Here is a 15,877-nt window from a genome sequence, read left to right on the forward strand (position 1 = left end):
GTTCCTCCCCGAGAGAGCGGGGAGGAGCACGGGCTCATTTTCCCGCCTAAGCATTTGAGCAATTGTTTGTCTCCAATGGTTATCACTTTAGCTTTAGCTGGTAGAGCGTTTTCCAACCTCACAAATTTGAAATAACTCTAAGTTAAGCGTCGCACTTTGTATTGATAGATTGTTCTTTAATCGTAAATCAAAATAAAAGGAAAGGTAATTAAACTCAGCAAGCGTAACCTTTTTACAACAAGAAGTTAGGATAAAGCTTGTCGATATTGTAACACCGCTCAATTAACACTTTAAACCATACACTTTAAAATGTTTTTATTTTCCCTTCAAACTTACATGCACATAAAAAAAACACTGAAGTTGCCCATGTCAAATCACCCATATCACTTATTGTTTCATACATTAACACAGGTATTTATCTTCAAACAAAATGACATCTCTACCTGAAGAGTTGTTTGCCAACTTGAGAAATTTGATTTTTCTGTAAGGAAAACGAAATGTGCTGCAGAGAAATCTTTCATTAATATATATTGATACTCATAACAAATGAGACATTTTGTAATGATTCAATCTTAAATGTTGTAATTATTAAAAAAAAACATTACACTTGTTGTCTTTTGTATCTCTTATTACAAGGTATTTGCCCTCAAACGCTATTAGCTCTCTGCCTGATGGAGTGTTTGCCAATCTAACAAATTTGGTTCATCTGTAAGTGAAACGAAGCAAACTGCATAGCAAGCTTCGGTCATGGTCATTCCCTAGTATTGCATAGTGCATCCCTTAACTGCGTATAATTTCACCCGTAATTAGTGCGCATTAAAAATGGCGGCCTTTTTTTATGGCTGGAATTGCCAGAAAGGTAAATCGTAAAACGAGTATGGTGACCTATCAATTTTTTTCTGTTGTTTTGAATTGAGTAGTTACCTTCTTTCAGTAGACCAATTCTCAGTATATAATAAGAAAGTCGGAAACGTGAATGTAGCAAGCAATCGGGACTATAACCGTTAGGATTTATATGGATATATTAGGCATTCTTCGCTTGTACGTCCGATGGTTGAAACAAAACATGGTGTAAAGTTTTATGTTTTTATATGGCATGTAATGGGCCCATGTAATGATAGTTTTCATCTGAATTTTAAAACAAGAACATTTTTTTGCAAATGCGGTAAAACTTTTTACGTTTGCTATACCAGAAATACACGGCTTCTATACATAAAATAATAAAATGATTGTTCCGATACCTCGGCCGATACTAACTTGGCTTCGATATGGTAGTCTAACCTCAAACCGTCGATATGCTTAACAATTTATTAACGAGGTAAAAACAGAAAGAACTTACATGGGCTCGTGTATGATAGCTTCTCGAACTGACTTAAAATTATAGATTGTTCATTGTTCTTGTGGAAATCCTAAGCTAATAATATTGTCCAATAGTAGAATATTGTGATAGATAACTATCTTTAAAAGCGTAAAGGGCGCGAATTACATATGAGCGGAAAGCATGCAATCAAAAAAATTGACACGCGACAGATAGCGTGACAGTACAAACGATAAATATCCTCACGCGATAGTTTCACGCGATAGCGTGACAGAACAATGATCTCTATGCTAACTTTGACATCGATCCAATACGTTGTTTCGTAAATAAAGCATTTATGAAGTCATATGATGCTTCGGACGAACGTGTTTCTAAATGGCCACATTAACGTTAACGGATATTTTTATTATGTCAGTTTAATGGTTGTTAGAATATGCTTTTTTTTCGTGTTCGATTGTATGGCCGCCGTATTGGTGCCCCGAGGAGGGACACAAACATGGCATGTCAATACAATATTTCCCCCAAAACTATTTTTGCAATCATTTGTTTATGAAAAACATTCAGGAGCTGTTATTTGTGCTTGCTTTACAACCTATTAGTTAATTACGTTTTTATGCTTTTCAAGCAACTAAACTGTTTTTGTAGTAATAAGCAATACTCAGAAATGTTCCTTATATATGAAATACAAACACAGGAATTTATCTTCAAACAAAATCATGTCTCTACCTGACGGGTTGTTTACCAATCTGACAAACTTAACATATCTGTAAGTGAAGTTTTATGCCAAAAAGTTGCCTAAATTTCTTTTTCTTTTGAAATGAGACATTATTACCACCTTTATAGATAAGTTTGTGGTTTTGTGACAAGTGGAATACTCAATTTTCATTTTCTTATAATAGAGATTTGTCTTACAACAATATTCAACATTTGCAAAAGGACTCATTCTGTTGTGCACGGCAGCTTAAATTTTTGTAAGTATATAATTTAATCCATAATGACTTAAAATGATCTTCCTTTAACTTCAGGTGTTCTTCATTCTAAAGAGATAACTAAATGACTTACATCAGGGGAACCCAACGACAGTTTTCTTCCAAATGCCGTAAAACGCTGTTTTAGGCTATTTGGAGTGCTTTAATGGCTCAGCGGATTAATTTTAGGCAACGCTATAAAATTTGTATCTGTTCGGTCATGTTAGAAACTTAATAAGATGATTGCTTGTTGCTAAAATGTGTACATTCCAAAATTTTCCCGAAAATAGCTAATATTTTTATCGTTAGGAGGGGGTTGTTATTAGTATAAGCCCATCATCTATCTTCACAAGATCCAGAAGCAGAACCAATTTTAATAAACGTTGATAATCGATTTCCAGGTTTTTGCAAAACAACATGATAACCTCCATGTCAAATGAGATCTTTGCAAACGGTACCGATCTTATATATCTGTAAGTATTAATGCAGTTTTCCGTATATTCTCTGCAGGGGGAGGGGGGAACTTCCATACGTTTTTTAAAATTAAATAAGAGCGATGCTCTCACAACTTGCAAAGCAGTCATGGAAGGTGGGCAGTCAGCGGAAACCTCTAAAGCGCATGTGCAGATCGTCTTAATCTGAGCTTGCTAAAACAATTTCAACAACAACAACAACAACAACACATGACAGCCAGTGGGAGAGTTCGGTTCCTTTTCTATAACAGCTCAAGAAGTTTTCCAGTTGTGTTTTCAAAGCGGGAAAAATGTATCCGGAAAAGTTCTTGTTGTCAACATGTGTTGTTTGTTCTGAAACAATCTCATGCCCAGAGTGAGCCTGCAGATTCTCGGTCAGTGGTATAATTAATTCCACAATAAATCAGTTAACCCATTGACGTACAAGGGGGGGAGGGGTGGAGGTGGCATCCACCCCACCCCATAAGGTTTTTCAAAATTTCGATAAGAGGATTTACTCTACAATGCTAAAACTTTCAGTAGCTGTTCATTCATCCCTTGCGGGAATTTTGATATGTAAACCATGTGTCCATGATATTTGACGTTACCATGGCAACGCCAAAATTACAAGCAGGTCTGGCCAAAAAACGTCATTTTTAACATTTTCATTATTTTTTCCGGATTTTTGAAACAAAACCGTACGATTTGTTTATTTGTACATTCCATAAGCATTCTGGCTTGATTTTGCATCAATTTGCAATATTTTCTGACTTTTTAATAAAATGGTGAAATCCAAGATGGCGGATCCAAGATGGCGACTGTAATGACGTCATGGCAAACAAAAGTCATGTCCTCTTGTAGAGTAAGCTACGGGCTTTCTACACAGTACAAAATTATTTCATCCACTCCTTCCCCCCATCCCCCCCCCCCCCCTTGTACGACTGTAGGAGTATGAATTTGCTTGTTCGTCCGAGGGTTAAGTTCTCGTGCATTTGCGATTATTATTATTATTATTATTATTATTATTATTATTATTATTACAAGTGAAACCGGTAAAAACAATATATAATTATATATCCCATAGAAAACAGGTAAATGTGAAAATAGATTAGTGTGTATCAATCAGATCAATCTGCAGCTTACTTTCATAAGCAAATGCTCACATTGTGCGGTTCCAGAAAATATCCATACCCACCCCAAGGATGGTCATTGGAAATTCTGAGGGGGATGAGGGTCTCAATAGTACAAACTTTTTAAAGAAAGTATGAAGCGAAACTAGAAATCCCAGGGGATGGGAGGGTCCAAACCAAAGAACCATCCTTGGGGGAGGTATGGATATTTTTTGGAACCACACCCTGTGGAACCAAGCCAGAGCTGCAAAAAAACTTGACACATTAACTTAACCTGGAGTAAAATTTGTGGTCTGCGATAAAAATTATGTAAATTCTCTGTTATTTCATTATTTTTACATGTTTTTATTGAAACAAAAATGTTTTGTCATGAACCTCAGAATGGTTTTAAAACTTACATGTAATTAAGTGTCAGTATTTACATGAAGCCTTTTTGGGTTCTAGGAGAAGCCACGAGCCAAGCAGCCCACACTGCCGGAGCTTATCCCAGTTTCTGCAGCATTAAGCGGCTAGGAATATTTCTACTACCCCCTGAATGGGATGCTAGTCCACTGCAGGGTCCCCCCCCCCCCCAGCATTATGTCACCGGTACCCACTGATACACCTGGGTGGAGAGAGGCACTATGAGAGTTAAGTGTCTTGCCCAAGAACATAACACAAGTGACCCCGGCCGGGGCTCGAACTCGGATCGCTCGATCCGGAGTCCGATTATTATTACCATTATGCCACGGTGCCTCCCATCTTATTGGGTTCTGGGATGTTCATAATTATATAAAAAGCCATCAATGTCACTTAAGTATATTCAGGTTTAAACTGGCAACATGTGGGAATCAATCATGTGATAATTTTATTACATTGACACAGTGTGTATTTTTGAGTTCATTTTGACTAACAGGAATGCCCTTGCAAAGTCTTCCAAGTAACCTGTAAATAGAAACAAAACAAACAAAAAACTATTATTTTGCTGAAATTGTTATTTTCCAGCATGCAGACTGTATATTAAAATAAAATGGCCCTTTTCAGTGTGTGAAAACTGGCTGCTTTTATGTTGGGCCAGTGGATCCATAATTTTTTCCACTTGCTACTGTAGATAGCCAAATGACATTTAAGGATTTTTATTTTTTGTTGTAGTTGTTTCGAAAGAAACATGTGGCTTCGGGTAAGCTTATAATGGTTTCACCTTGCCCAGTCTACCAAGGTTAGGCAAGGAAGAAATCAATTTTCTTTGCACCCTTCCTTTCATTAATTATTGCAGAAAAATGTCATATTATTTTAATACTCTTTAAAAATGTTTTGGACCCTAAAACTGAATTTTGTAATCTGTTCATTTCAAAGCATTACATCACTGAAATCTATGTTTGGTATTCTTGTAGAGCAAGTTGCCAACAAAAACTAAGCTGAAGTTTATTTAAATCGAATTTACAGCTACTGCTTGGCTAATTTTAATACAAGTTAAAAAAACTTGGGTCTTGACAAAGTGCGAGCCAACAAGTCATGAGAGCCATTCCACTATATACAAATAGCACATTGGTTGGCTAAAAAGCTCCCTGGTTAGCCTAAGCAGTACTCCAGTTAGTCTGAGTATAGTTAGCTGAGGTGGCTTCAGGTTATGCTATTTATTGGAGTTAGGTATTTTGGCTTGTATGGCACTTATGTGTCATGAAACATACGAGCCATGAAAGCCATTCCAGTTAGCCTACATGTACATAAGATTCCGGTTAGTCTATAAAGTACTCTGGCTAGCCTTAAATTAATAAAAGCACTTTGGTTGCCAAAGGGTACATCATGTTTCTTGCAGTTAGCTTTATATTGGGATTAGGGTTTTCTGGCTTGCTTAAGTTTAAGGCCTCGCGATTTTTTACATTGCTACTTTAAAATGCTACTGTAGGTCATCCAACAAAAAAATACAGGCCTTAAAAACAAACAGATTTTTTGTAAAGAAGACAAATGTCTGGTCAAAAAGCAGATCTTAAATGCCTCAGGCAATGAATGTGTGTAGAGAAAAGGAAGGGAATTGCCAGAATTGACTGTCACATAACTATGTGTAAAACTAAGAGATCAACAATTACCTGAACTCCATAGTTTAACTCACTGAACAGTAATCCAGAATGTCCTGTCAAAACATTAGGCATTCTATTAGTCCCTGACCTGTAAACCACAAAATGCAAAGAAAACGTAAATCTATGTTTACCAATACAATAAAACATCATGGGACGAACAAATTTTAAGTTAATGAACTCATTTATTAAACATACCCAAAAAGGCATTCCAAAACGTGAGTAGCACTGTTTAATTAAAGTCTAGATTAGCTACCAGGTTGACTGCAAGTAGTCTCCAGTCTAACTTAAAAAAAGAGATCACACTGAGCTGAAATGTTTCTTCCAATTTCAAAGGTATCACATAAAATCTTTCTGACGTAATTTTTCTTTGCGGTCTAAAATGGCCACTTGGTCAATATTTTGAGGAACATTTTTCGTGTATAAATAATGAAAGGATGCGAGTCTTATTAATTTGGAAAACAGTAGCTTAAAATTCAGATAACGAACATAAATAACGGTTGTATGCCTCGACGAAATGACTGCCATTTAATACTATCGCCTTGTTCTCACCATCTATTTTTTACGCCTAGCCAGGCTTTAATTCCAGTAAGCTAAGTTGATAATCATGATAAACGTCGAATACATAAGCTTTAACCAGTCTAAAAAAATCATTGTTCAATGAGAAACGCTCACCTGTTGCCCACGTTTTCGCACGTTTCTACTCATTCCATATTCTTCTTTATCCGGAATACAAATAAAGGAGGTTTTCCCCACGTTTGGGGACTCGTTTTGATCGCGTCAAGAAGGAAAAACATCGACAAAACTGTCCTCTATAACTCAAAATTTTGTCGCATAGTCGCCATTTTGAAAATGCTCTTCATGAGCCCACAATACGGACCACGGGGAATCCGCTGGGGTGACCACCAGCTGGGGGAGGGGAGGGGCAGCTATTTAATTGTCATAGTCTATAAGATTCGAACTTTGGCCGGACACCGTACCTCACCGATTTCGCTGAAATTTGGCATGCAGTCTTGTTTTAGGGTCCTAACTACCAAATGGATATTAAAAAGTTTCAATTCTTTTTATTTTGGAAAATATCGAGAAGGCCGATTTGAAGCGTCCGTGACGGCCCGCCAACATGGCGGATCGAAGGTGTTCTTGTTACTTCGACACTGAACCTGCCGTCACAGTTTCTCGATCATACTTGGTATAGTTATAAAGAACTATCTTTCTTCTTTCTATATATCAAAATAGATTCGGCAAATGTTGAGTTTGGATGATCAACGGCCAAGAAGTTCGAAGGTATGTTAACGATGTTTTGAACAGTCTCAAATTTACTACAAAATGAAAGGCTTATAACTCCACTGTTATCTCGATTTAGAACAAGCCATTTACCATGAACAAAGCTTGTTCATTGGTGAATTGATTCCATTAATAAAAAAATTGGGGAAATGTAACCGTTAAGAATAAAAAATTATGGAACCTCTAGTAAATTGGCCATTTCAGCGCCATTTCAGCGGATCAGCTCATTTAACAACAAATAATCGGGAGAAACATGAAAGGGTTACAGTCGTTTATAATAAGCAGTTTTCAGGTATTCTTTGCTTATCTTAAACAAATACATAATCTTTGCCAAAGATATGGAGATTTTTGAGCGTACGATCGTTTCTCCAAATTTTTATGTCGGCAACTTTATTTTATTTGTTGTCGAGATTATACGCTGTTGTTATTCAATATTCGTTTCACAAGAACTTCTGTTGCTCGCATTTCCCAAATCACTGTTTAAGAAATTGCCCATTCCGTAACAGGGTCATTCTTACTTTTTCTTTAAAAATTACTAGGAAAGCAAGAATGTCATAGAACGGTTTTATACTAGTGAAAATACCTGTCAGACATAACTTCAAGTGTTTGTGTTATCTGGCTGTTTTCACAAATATGCAAATTAAGGAATTGTTAAAGTGCCTATCTTTAACTATTTCACGCTTAAAGATTCCTCTAAATCTTTTCGCCTACCTTTTGGCCAAACGAAGTTTTGTGTCTCCAGGCAGAATGCTCGTTATCAGCAATGAAAGTCGAAGAGATACAGAAGCTCGAGTAAAATTCTAACTGATGTGAAATGAACATCGTTTGAGCTTGACGTGTATTTATAGATTGCGCTCGAGCTCCGTTAATTAAGTTTATTCATTTGGCGATCAGATAAAAATCAATGAATGATCAGAGTTATTAAAGTCCATTTCTAAGCACGAGAGACACGGAAGTTTGTTTCAGAAGCATTTATACAAAGAAATACCGGTTTATTATTGACTGACACGGTTAAAAAATACTCGGCTTCTAGCGGTAAATCTGCACTTATAATAGCTGGGAGTTTGGTTTTTTTTTGGTGTTGTTGTAGGAAGGCGGGGGGGAGGGGGGTGGAAGTGGTGCCTCCGAATCCTCTTTAGATCTCTGACACAGTGGTCTGAATGTTGAACAAAAGAGCTCATCTGTTAATAAGCATAATGCGAGCTGATTTTGAAATGAACATGACTTTACGTTTGTGTCATCAGTAATTATCGTGTTCGAAGAAGGCGTGGCTTACTCGCGGCAAGAACAACATAAATAACAGTGAAGCTAACACATTTTCCTCATTGATTTGAAATGAATTTCGAATCAATTCTTTTTAGGGCAAGTTAAAAGATACAAATGTTTTTCGTCCAGATTTTTACAAAAAAAAGCAGGTGAGAACTTGGCTGTTTTTGTTATCTCGGACTTTTTTTTTTTTATTAAAGTCGAACCTCTCCATAAGGACACCTCTCGTGATGCGTCATGACTTACATCACGTATGTCCTTATCGCCGACCTAGGTGAAGAAAGGGATTACCGTAATTACTCGAATAAGCGCCGCGGCGCTTATTAAATTTTTTACGCCTCCAGTGCGGCGCTTATTCGAGGGCGGCGCTTATTTGAGGGCGGCGCTTATTAAAAAGTTTGACGCCACAAAGAATCTAATCCTTTACATTTATTAAAATAGGGTCCCCTGATTGCCAAAAGTCGTCTCTTGCTGAAGATTGTACTGAAGAATGTTCAATAGAAAAACTGAGCGGTAAAACAAGCACTTTGAACTGCAGAACGTCGCTTTTGATGGAAAGAAATGTCCAAGTTTGTTTAAGAGTTGCTTTGTAGTTCTGTTTCTAGTTAAACAGATTTCCTTGAATAAGCGCCGCATCGGGACTGCGGCGCCGGGGGCGGCGCTTATTATAAAAATAACTTTTTTGTCCGAAATGCGGTGCTTATTCGAGGGCGGCGCTTATTCGGGGGCGGCGCTTATTCGAGTAAATACGGTATGATAGTACAGAGGCTTTCCGAAGAACTCAACGCAATATCCCCCCAAAGCTCGAATCGGGATTTAAAAATCTCAAAAAAGTGTTAATATGAATTGTAAATCCACTCATAGCGGTCTGGACTTACTAAAACCTGGAGAGAGAAAAAGACAGTGGCCAGATAAATGAAAGCTGCTCGAGAGTACGCTGTTGAGCAGATTCTGTGAAATTCCCCTTTTTATCCTTTTCTCTCATAGGCCCTCCCAATTCAAGGCCCATATATTTCTTCCTATTCAACTGTCAAAGTTTAAGGCCACTTTTTTCCTACCAGGTTACCGTCTTGAGAGTTTTAAATTTTATTAAATCTTGGTGACACTGTCCCTTTAATTCATTAATGTAATTCAAATCAGTTTATAAAAACGTTTTTCAGAAAACAAGACAAGAACAAGTGGCTTTAAGCCACCGCACCCCAACCACGGATATAAGACCTACCACATTTAAAAGCCCACATTTCGTACCAAACTGTACAACCCCAGGGCTTACCGGTATACAAGCAGATTTTTTGCACTTTCTTACACGTTTGGGGAGCGTGATGGCCTAATAATGGTCACTGCGCTGGACTCTGGACCAAACAGTCCTGGATAGAGCTTTTGGGGGACAATGCGTTAAGTTCTTTGGAAAGCCTCTCAACTCCCAAAGTCCCTTTCCTTACCCAGGTGTAAAAATGATTACCAGTCAATCTTTAGCTTTTCGGGAAGGGAGGTAACCCTGCGATGGAATAGCATCCCATCCGGGTGGAGTAAAAAATACTCGTTGTCGCTTCACGTTGCGGAAACCGGTATGAGCTCCGGCCTGATGGGCCACTAGGCTCGTAACCTGCCTATTGAGAGACCTGGCGGAGAACTACATAAATGGACCGGGCGGCCATAAATTTTTTATCGTGAATTGAGGCGCGGCGCTCCCACATTAAGGGGTGACATGGCATAACGAAGAGTAATTGATAATCCATTCCCCGAACTGTTCCAAATTCAGGCCACTGTGTAAAAGAACAAAAGAGGATACGAAGGCACCACTTCCACTCCCCCCTCCCCCCCCCCCCGAGCCCCCTCAAAAAAAAAAAACACCACCAAAAAACACCCCAAACTCCCAGCTATTATAAATGCAGATTTACCGCTCAAAAATAAACCGGTATTTCTATGCATAAATGCTTATGAAACAAACTTCCGTGTCTCTCGTGCTTAGAAATGGACTTTAATAACTCTGATCATTCATTGATTTTTATCTGATCGCCAAATGAATAAACTTAATTAACGGAGCTCGAGCGCAATCTATAAATACACGTCAAGCTCAAACGATGTTCATTTCACATCAGTTAGAATTTTACTCGAGCTTCTGTATCTCTTCGACTTTCATTGCTGATAACGAGCATTCTGCCTGGAGACACAAAACTTCGTTTGGCCAAAAGGTAGGCGAAAAGATTTAGAGGAATCTTTAAGCGTGAAATAGTTAAAGATAGGCACTTTAACAATTCCTTAATTTGCATATTTGTGAAAACAGCCAGATAACACAAACACTTGAAGTTATGTCTGACAGGTATTTTCACTAGTATAAAACCGTTCTATGACATTCTTGCTTTCCTAGTAATTTTTAAAGAAAAAGTAAGAATGACCCTGTTACGGAATGGGCAATTTCTTAAACAGTGATTTGGGAAATGCGAGCAACAGAAGTTCTTGTGAAACGAATACTTGAATAACAACAGCGTATAATCTCGACAACAAATAAAATAAAGTTGCCGACATAAAAATTTGGAGAAACGATCGTACGCTCAAAAATCTCCATATCTTTGGCAAAGATCATGTATTTGTTTAAGATAAGCAAAGAATACCTGAAAACTGCTTATTATAAACGACTGTAACCCTTTCATGTTTCTCCCGATTATTTGCTGTTAAACTAGTTGTACCTATCGGTAAGTGCCAACGAGCGAAATACTCATGTTTGTTCATAAGAACAGATATTGAATGGTTTTTGATAGAACTATATTTGAAATGACCAAAATATGGTAAATTGTATTTTAGGTAATATGCAAAAAAAGTGCTATTTCTCTGGTGTTCATAAATGACACAGGCTTGATAGCCTGCGTAGCAGGCGCCGTAGTTTCCAGCGCGCGTATTCTCGCGATCGCGCACTCTTTTAAACACACTAAAAACGTACACAGATGTCTGCTACGCAGGCTACGGGTTTGACAGATTGATAACTCTTGACAAATCTTTAAATTCTTTTCAACGTTAAAATGTCACAAAATGTAGGCAATAAATGAGGTTTAATCACTGTTTTTTAAATACTTTACAACACGCGGTGGTTAAAATGTTTCCGTCCACAAAAGGGATACTTGCATTTCAAGAACTTCTTATAAATCAAATCCCAAAATCAAAACTGCTAAGATGCTTTTTTAAAAATAATTTTCAGTAATCAGACAGTAATGCACGACGGGTCAGATTTCAGTCTCGCATGCGAAGTGTCATGTTCAGTTACGCAAAACTTGAAAAATTTGAACAGAAAACAAAACTTGAACGGTCAAGGATTATTTGGAGACAAAATTTTTATTCAAGTTAACATTACATTTGCCGTTAGAAGCAAAAAACTTTTGACTTTCTTGTGTGTATGACATGCAGTAATTTTAGTGAGCGTCGCTTTGTATTGATGTTGTTCCTACGCGGAGCGAAAATGCGTGCCAAATAAAATATAATAAACGGTATTTGATTTGGAATAAATCATCGGTCAAACAATTACTATAAACACAATCAACACTAAAAGGAAGCATTTACCCGACTTCAGCATTCTCATTAGTCAAGAAAACTCTATTTGAAGTCAACAGTCCGCTTTTGATTTTCATGTCTCTCTTCGATCGTAAATCAAAGGACTCCAAAGTCGAAAGATTATTTCATCGCTTTGAAGACCTTGATGTTCATTTTTTCGGCGGTCGAATATTCTGTAGGGTATTCTCTTTCGATTTATAATTCCCTAAAGGTGTATTTATCGGTAAAGGGATGAATGACCACATTGAAAATTTTAACAGCGAGCCGCGTGGACGCCATTTTGGTCATTTGCTCTCTAGCAAGGAGTGAGAGACTGGGAACCTGGGAAGAACAATACAACCCAAATATGGGGTTTACTTACACCCAAATATGGTCAAAAAAAAAAAAAAAAGTCCCTTACGCAGAACTTAAGATTTTCTCTGCCTATACACTAATACGCACACGGCTCTATGATTCTGCCGCCTCGACAGCCTCGCCTCTTGGCTCGGCTGTCTCGTTGGCAATGAGCAATCTATAAATACACGTCAAGCTCAAACGATGTTCATTTCACAGCAGTTAGAATTTTACTCGAGCTTCTGTATCTCTTCGACTTTCATTGCTGATAACGAGCATTCTGCCTGGAGACACAAAACTTCGTTTGGCCAAAAGGTAGGCGAAAAGATTTAGAGGAATCTGTAAGCGTGAAATAGTTAAAGATAGGCACTTTAACAATTCCTTAATTTGCATATTTGTGAAAACAGCCAGATAACACAAACACTTGAAGTTATGTCTGACAGGTATTTTCACTAGTATAAAACCGTTCTATGACATTCTTGCTTTCCTAGTAATTTTTAAAGAAAAAGTAAGAATGACCCTGTTACAGAATGGGCAATTTCTTAAACAGTGATTTGGGAAATGCGAGCAACAGAAGTTCTTGTGAAACGAATATTGAATAACAACAGCGTATAATCTCGACAACAAATAAAATAAAGTTGCCGACATAAAAATTTGGAGAAACGATCGTACGCTCAAAAATCGCCATATCTTTGGCAAAGATCATGTATTTGTTTAAGATAAGCAAAGAATACCTGAAAACTGCTTATTATAAACGACTGTAACCCTTATTTGCTGTTAAATGAGCAATCTATAAATACACGTCAAGCTCAAACGATGTTCATTTCACAGCAGTTAGAATTTTACTCGAGCTTGTGTATCTCTTCGACTTTCATTGCTGATAACGAGCATTCTGCCTGGAGACACAAAACTTCGTTTGGCCAAAAGGTAGGCGAAAGGATTTAGAGGAATCTTTAAGCGTGAAATAGTTAAAGATAGGCACTTTAACAATTCCTTAATTTGCATATTTGTGAAAACAGCCAGATAACACAAACACTTGAAGTTATGTCTGACAGGTATTTTCACTAGTATAAAACCGTTCTATGACATTCTTGCTTTCCTAGTAATTTTTAAAGAAAAAGTAAGAATGACCCTGTTACGGAATGGGCAATTTCTTAAACAGTGATTTGGGAAATGCGAGCAACAGAAGTTCTTGTGAAACGAATATTGAATAACAACAGCGTATAATCTCGACAACAAATAAAATAAAGTTGCCGACATAGAAATTTGGAGAAACGATCGTACGCTCAAAAATCGCCATATCTTTGGCAAAGATTATGTATTTGTTTAAGATAAGCAAAGAATACCTGAAAACTGCTTATTATAAACGACTGTAACCCTTTCATGTTTCTCCCGATTATTTGCTGTTAAATGAGCTGATCCGCTGAAATGGCGCTGAAATGGCCAATTTACTAGAGGTTCCATAATTTTTTATTCTTAACGGTTACATTTCCCCAATTTTTTTATTAATGGAATCAATTCACCAATGAACAAGCTTTGTTCATGGTAAATGGCTTGTTCTAAATCGAGATAACAGTGGAGTTATAAGCCTTTCATTTTGTAGTAAATTTGAGACTGTTCAAAACATCGTTAACATACCTTCGAACTTCTTGGCCGTTGATCATCCAAACTCAACATTTGCCAAATCTATTTTGATATATAGAAAGAAGAAAGATAGTTCTTTATAACTATACCAAGTATGATCGAGAAACTGTGACGGCAGGTTCAGTGTCGAAGTAACAAGAACACCTTCGATCCGCCATGTTGGCGGGCCGTCACGGACGCTTCAAATCGGCCTTCTCGATATTTTCCAAAATAAAAAGAATTGAAACTTTTTAATATCCGTTTGGTAGTGAGGACCCTAAAACAAGACTGCATGCCAAATTTCAGCGAAATCGGTGAGGTACGGTGTCCGCGAACTTTTAAAAAAGCTCGAAAATTATGGAGTATTACACTTAACTTTTCCCTAGGCCCACTCCTTTCGTCTGGAAGAAATTACATTCAACCTCGCGAAAAGCAATTGAAATGAGAAAAAACTGACAACGCTATTATAAAGAGAATACACTCCTCCCTTTGGCAAAATTTTCTTTTATTCCTACCGCAAATTGTCGTTGAGAAGGAAGCCAACAAACTTTTCAGTTGTATTTTTTACTGCCGTCCTTTTTTAGGAAAAAGTAATAATGGCCATTTTTAAAAACACTATTTAAAAAGCTACAACTTGGCGTAAAAAAATCTTAAGAGAGAGATACAGGTAAAGTTTTCAAGCAAATTTAAAACTGCGGTCCGTTCTGGTCACGTGACCAATGACGTCATAACAATAAAAGTGATAAAAATGTACCTTACATAAAAATATCTACCAACAGGTAATTTTTTGCTTCCTCACATTTAATGCATCGCCAGATACGCACTTGTACCCAGACTCCCACTTTTTGAAAATTGTACATAGCCCCCTTAATTTTTTATATTTCTTTCGGTACCCGGGCAGTCTGAAATGCCTCACACCAATGTGCTTCAAACTGCAATGACTGCTTTTTCAGTAACAACATATCTTTGTCACAGTGAGCAAAAACAAACTTCAGGGAAATGTCACGTGACTAATGACGTCATCGTCCTATGACTTATACAAGAAGTAGTTTATGGGAAGAGTTATTCCTATACGACGTACTACTCCTGCTGACTTCAAACTGACCAAGTTATTTGGCATTGACGATTTTTCAGTTGCAAAGGAGTTTGGGAAGGTTTTTATTATAATTATATATTGTTTTTATAATTATTATTATTATTATTATTATTATTATTATGCTCAAATTTAAGTCAGAATGTATTTTTAGCCTTTGTAAATATTTTAGAAATAGAGAAATAAAATTATTTGTATTATTAAAAAAAAAAAAATTAGGCCGAGCGTAGCGGGGTGTATAATTTTGTCCCTCAAAGGGCTCAGGCGGGATGAAATCTCGTGTGGAGTTTACGGTCATATTTGTGAGCTTGGTGTATGGCGGAAATGACGTCACACGGCCGCGCGCTGGTGGCCTAATGGTGTGAGCGTCGAACTTCAAATCAGATCTTCGGGACTGAGGGCAGGGGTTCGAATCCGGCTAAAGTTTTTTTTTTTTCTTCTTTTTTTTTTTTTTACTTTTTATTTGTGGGTTCGAATCCTGAGCCTTTCATTTTTTTCGTTTTTCTTTTCGGATTAAAATACCACTGATTTCCACATAATACTCCCTCAACGCCTATTCAGGCTATAAACCTTTCATGGCCATCAGAGGCGCGCGGGCGGAGGGTTCGAATTCTCCTACCGTTCGTTCTTCTTTTTTTTAATGCCCTGAAATAAATGTCCAAAATGCGAATATCCAATAATTTGTCGATGATTTTGAAAATAGCCTGCGCTGGGATTAATACCTCTTTACGAACCAGAAAGAGCCGCCATTTTCAAAGCGGAGTAGACCCTGGGAACGAGGGTGTCGCGGCCATGTCCGTTACTAGG

General features: G+C 37.4%; 1 long non-coding RNA gene across 1 annotated transcript; it reads right to left on the reverse strand.

The window, feature by feature from the left end:
- Positions 1 to 4,692: 4,692 nt before the first annotated feature.
- On the reverse strand, positions 4,693 to 6,821 carry LOC144631401 (uncharacterized). The gene is made up of 3 exons (XR_013566726.1): positions 6,601 to 6,821; positions 5,938 to 6,016; positions 4,693 to 4,792 (listed from the first exon to the last, which is right to left on the reverse strand). It is a non-coding gene; the product is annotated as an uncharacterized LOC144631401 (long non-coding RNA).
- Between the last annotated feature and the right edge of the window lie 9,056 nt (positions 6,822 to 15,877).

Source organism: Oculina patagonica, chromosome 1 (genome assembly GCF_052425735.1).
Source record: "Oculina patagonica isolate OP01 chromosome 1, crgOcupat, whole genome shotgun sequence".
Classification (NCBI taxonomy): domain Eukaryota; kingdom Metazoa; phylum Cnidaria; class Anthozoa; order Scleractinia; family Oculinidae; genus Oculina; species Oculina patagonica.